Source organism: Sorex fumeus, unplaced genomic scaffold (assembly GCF_029834395.1).
Source record: "Sorex fumeus unplaced genomic scaffold, SorFum_2.1 ptg000265l, whole genome shotgun sequence".
Taxonomy (NCBI): domain Eukaryota; kingdom Metazoa; phylum Chordata; class Mammalia; order Eulipotyphla; family Soricidae; genus Sorex; species Sorex fumeus.
In genome coordinates this window covers 28,104,898-28,110,412 of record NW_026606322.1, presented here as the reverse complement: position 1 = coordinate 28,110,412, position 5,515 = coordinate 28,104,898, and the positions used below count along the sequence as shown (strand labels likewise).

The following is a 5,515-nucleotide window of genomic DNA, read 5'->3' as shown; positions in this document are numbered from 1 at the left end:
TATTTACAGTTACATATGTCATCATGCCATTGTAATATTTATTATATGTTGCATGCATTATATGTTATATATGCTAGATAAAATTAATGAGTGATGCTGCTTGTTTAGCCACTGATCCCTCTTCAAAGAATTGATTCCAATTAGGCTTAGCCTAAGGGATTAAAGAGGTGTTTGTTAGAACCTTCTTTATAAACTTACTTTTTTTTAAATGTAGGAGTATTGCTATTTATTCAGTCATTGATTAGGCTGATTGAATTGGGCATGAACTCCACTAAACTTACTTTTAATATTACAATGAAACCAAAATTGATAAAAATTGTTCATCCAAATTTTGTAAGTAACTTAGAATAAAATATTATTCTTCCATTTTCATGACGGAAATAGGCATCTCAAACTTTCGGCTCACAAGAAAGAATCTAAAGACAATCCATACATATGCACACATACCTAATTAGAGAAAGATGTCATAATATAATTCTGCAGTTTGCGGAATTCATGCATATGATCTTAAGCACCTCTAGGTGTGTCTGTGTTTATAAAGAATGAAAGGAGATGAGAGGAGGGAGAGAGAGAGGAGAAGAGAGAGGAGAAGAGAGGAGAAGGAGGGTCTATGAGGAAATTTTGGCCCAATAGTTTGTAGCATTAGGGATTTTGTTCATTTTCTCTTTCTCTTGGTATTTGATTTGTTTTGTTTTGATTTAGGACCATACCTGGCCCTGTTGGTGCTCAGGGTTTACTTTTGTGCTCTGTGTTCAGGGATCACTCATGGTGGGACTCAGGGGACTCTTTGTGGTGCTGGAGATAAAATCCAGGTCTACCTCTCACAAGGCAAACAGTGTCGGTATGTAACAAGAATTAAGCCCTACTAGACAGGGCCCAATGATTGATTTAAAAAAAAAAAACAATGAACAAGAATTATTTTCACAACCACCAACCAATTTTACTTTAAAAAAACAAAAAAGAATTGCTTCTTGGCCTTTTGGCTAAGATCAAGTGTAGTGTCTGTTCTTATCAGTTTAATATTTGATATGTCCTCTAACTGAGGACAATATATTAAATGGATTTTTGGAACTAGAAGTTGGAATAGGAGCTTGCTCCGTTCACTCTACGCATCGACCTGGTATTGTAGTACCAATAATAATAATAATAATAATAATAATAATAATAATAAATAACAAAAAGAATGAAAATGCCTTGGATGAATCTGGTGACTATTTTGGAAGTAATTGCAGAGTGATGCTTAAAGTTAAGTTGCAGGTCACTCTGGGGACCTCTCGCATCCAGCCTCCAAGCCTTCTGTTCAGAGTGGCGGGGGGGGGGGCGTTCTCGTGCTCTTGTGTTGCCCCTTTATGTTGTTAGAGATGGTCTGAGTTTGACTGGTTGAAGCAAGCAAGCTGGCCAGCTCTCAGTGCATTATAGTCTGAGATCAGAAGGAACCGGTGTCAAAGGCAGGAGAAGTGGTCTCAGGTGCTCTGGCTTCAGGGAAGGCTTAGAAATTGCTCTCTCGAAAGAAAGAAAGAAAGAAAGAAAGAAAGAAAGAAAGAAAGAAAGAAAGAAAGAAAGAAAGAAGGAAGGAAGGAAGGAAGGAAGGAAGGAAGGAAGGAAGGAAGGAAGGAAAGAAAGAAAGAAAGAAAGAAAGAAAGAAAGAAAGAAAGAAAGAAAGAAGAAAAGAAATTGCTCTCAGTGGCGACCTCTCCAGGTGTTCATTTCCTCAACAAGTGAAAGCTCTGGGCGTGAAGGGAAGGGTGTGCCTGAGCATCCCGCTCACTTGCTGGACATCAAGCTTGTCTGAGAAGAGGGTCCCACCAGCAGTGACTCCCCAGGCTTGTCCTGCTCCTCCCAAACCCTCACAACCACACTCTGCGGCATCTCAGCGACCTAGATGTGGACTCTACAATCTGCTGCAGAACAACCACGACGCGTTTCTCGGGGTGCCTGCCAGTGGCCTCTCAGCCACGCCGCTAATTAGGAGAGAGGGCAGCGGACCCTAGTGGACTCTCCCCATGTGCCCTTTCTGGGCGCTGGGCCCTGCCTGTCATCTCCACGGAAGCCCCTGTGAAAGAGGTTGATGACCCGCAAACCCGAAGGAACTTCCTTTGTGAATGGGGGGTCAGGTGGAGCCCAAGCCCTTCCCCCAAACTCCGCTACCTCTCTGAGAAGTCAGTGTCATGAGGTGGGGTGTCTCTAGAGTGCGTAGGGAGTTGCCAGAAAAGAAGTAAGGGTTTCATTTTACATAGAATAGGGCTAGAGAGGGGAATAGGACGATGGGTGGGGGCATTTGCCTCGTATTTGGCCCAGCCCCATTCAGTCCCCAGCATATGGTCCCACCCTGAAGAAAGAGCCAGGAGTGAGTCCTGTGTTCAGTGGGATATGCCCCCTCCACCTGCCGACCCCAACAAAACAAAATGGCATTAAAGAACATTACTAGGGTCTTTATTTATTTTGGTTTTTGGACACACTCGACTGTGCTCGGGAGTTACTCCCGGCTCTGTACTTGGGAATTACTCCTGGTGGTACTTGGGAATCATATGAGATGCTGGGGATCAAACCCAGGTCGACTGCTTGCAAGACAAGGGCCATACCTGCTAGACTCCTCCAGCCCTGTTGGGGTCTTTAGAACTCACAGAAAGTAAAAGGAAGCATATGTTTTCAATAAAATTTGAATTCCCTTCAAGGTAAAGAGGTTGAGCGTTTTAGGTGCCTGTTGATCATCTTAAATTTTTTAAAATATATTTTTATTAAAATATCTTATGTAAAAATTTTAATAAACTATTTTATATACATTTTTAAATAAAAATATTTTTACGGAGTTTCCCGGGCTGGAGCAACAGCACAGCGGGTAGGGCATTCGCCTTGCACGCAGTCAACCCTGCCGAAGTTTAATTCCTCCGCCCCTCTCGGAGAGCCTGGCAAGCTACCAAGAGTATCTCGCCCACAGGGCAAAGCCTGGCAAGCTCCCTGTGACATATTTGATATGCCAAACACAGTAACAATAAGTCTCACAATGGAGACGTTACTGGACCCGCTCGAGCAAACTGATGAACAACGGGAGGACAGTGCTACGGTGCTACGGAGTTTGCTATTCAGCTCTTTGGACCCTTTTTCTCTCCATTATTGGGTTATACGAGGTTTTGTTTGTTTGTTTTGAGGCCACATCTAGCGGTGCTCAGGGTCTGTGCCAAGGCAAGCACCCTACCCACTGTGTGATCTCTCCAGCACCCTTGAGTACTTTCTATACTTGGCTGTTAACCCCTTTCAGATGTATGATTTTCACATCTCTTTTGTTGTCAGTTAGTGTCTGCCTTTCCATTTGGAAACGGCTGTCCTGAAGATTTTCACTTTAGTATTTATTTGTCCCTGTCTCGTACTAGGAGCAAGTAAAATGATACAGACAGTCCCTCTGCAAAAGAGCACAGACAGTCCCCAAAAGCTCAAGAATAGAAACATCCTAAGATTTCTTTCTTCTATTTGTGGGTATGTAGCCAAAGAACCTGGAAACAAAAGACACCTGTGCCCCTAGGTATGTTGTGACATTATTAACAAGAACCAAGGCGTGGAAACAACCCAAGCATCCAGGGACCAACACATGGAAAAAGAACACAAACTAGAACTCAAGAGAAAGAGGAAGCTTTGCCAACGGGGCCCAGCTTGGATGGGGCTTGGCAAGGGTGTTAGACTTGGTGAATTGAGTCAGATCAACCAGCAATAGAAAACACGTTGTCTACTGTTGCCTTTTCGGCAGATCTGAGTGTTGGGGTAAAATCCCAAATAATAATAGTGGGTCTGGTGTCAAAATATTGGATGTAATCAAAGTATAGAGAGAGTAATGTGGAAATCATCTGCCCCACAGGTAGGGGGAGGATGTGGGATGGGGGTACACTGGGGTTTTTGATAGTGGAGAATGGGTACTGGTGAAGGTACAGGTGTTTCATTGTATGACCGAGACTTAAACCCAAAAGCTTTGTAACTGCTCTCACAGTGATTCAATAAATAAAATTGTAAAAAATGGAAAAAAAAGTAAGGTGGAGTTCATGCCCAATTTAATCAGCCTAATCTGTGGCTGAATTAACAGCAGTACTCCTACATTAAAAAAAAAAGTCAGATCGAGAAAGACAAAGATGTGCTTTCGGGTCAATGTGAACTAGGAAAGAACAAAGCAAGTGAATAAACAAAACTGTTAGGGAGAGAGATGGGTGCTTGCAGAGGGTGGCTGGCGGCAGAAATAGGCTCATAGGGATAGGTGAGGTGTATGGGGATGCGTGGAAACTAGACTTCAGTAGGGTTCCAACAGAAGGTGCACAGATGCTGATGCACTCTACGGTACACTTGAAATTTACATGATGTTATCACCATTGTGACTTCAATAAAAATGCCTTTTAAAAGCATTTGTTCTTTCCTGTTATCAAAAAATAAGTAAACAGGTTTGAGCTAAATTCAGTAGTGAATTAGAGAGAGAGAAAAAAGTATCAAGCACATGTGTGTGATCCCAGATGCCATGTTGGAAGACACTTAAGAACTTTCCTCTAGCTAATCTTTTAAATGTGTTGATGATTAGAATAAATTTATTAATTGCTTCCAAACCAAAGATTCTACAGTCTATGTTGTTTGTTGTTTTCTGTCTTTATATTTTATGTATCTAATTTTATTTATTTGGGGGGTGCCACACCTAGCTGTGCCCATGGTTTACTCCTGAGTCTGTGCTCAGGGATCACTCCTGTCAGAGTTTGGGGGACCATATGGGGTTCTGGGGAATTGAACCCAGGTTCACCATATGTAAGGCAAGTACCTTACTTGCTATACCATCTTTCCAGCCCCCACTATTAAAATAAACTGCCCATCAGAGATCAAGAAGTACAGTGCTCTGAGACATTCTGAGGAGAGTAACAGTATGTTAGTGAATAGTCATACCAGAGACCAAAAGTCAGTTACTGAAAATATTCTTCCTAGAGTACATGATGCACAGGACTTTACTCCAGGAAACTGGAAGTATTTTAAATTTCCTTTCTTATGTGTGCTGAAAGTAGACTATAGACCAAATATGATGGCCACATACTGCCTGTATTGCAAACCCTAACACCCCAAAGTAGAGAGAGAGAGAGTAAGAGGGAATGCATCTGCCACAGAGGTGGCGGGGCAAGGGTGGGGGGAGGTGGGATAGGGGGGTGGCGGAAGGAATCCTGGGAACATTGGTGGTGGAGAATGAGCACTGGTGGAAGGATGGGTACTCGATCACTGTATGACTGAAATGTAATCACGAAAGTTTGTAAGTCTGTATCTCACGTGATTAGTTAAAAATATAAACATAAATAAATAAAATTTGCACTGATTAAAAAAAATTTACTTTTTTTAACGGACATGGAGATGCAGACAACTACTCTGCTGAAATGCCAAGAGAGACGACAAGAGTCTTCATGGGGGTCATGGAGTCAAGTCCCAGCGGGGCAGAGAGCTGCTCCCGGCTCCCTGCCAGGTCATTCCCAGGGAAAAGGGTCATCCCTGCACCCAGGCAGGAAGC

At 42.7% G+C, this 5,515-nt stretch overlaps 1 non-coding gene across 1 annotated transcript; it reads left to right on the top strand.

Moving 5' to 3' along the window:
• Positions 1-963: 963 nt before the first annotated feature.
• On the top strand, positions 964-1,151 carry LOC130018741 (U2 spliceosomal RNA). The gene has a single exon (XR_008791624.1). It is a non-coding gene; the product is annotated as a U2 spliceosomal RNA (small nuclear RNA).
• Positions 1,152-5,515: the final 4,364 nt, after the last annotated feature.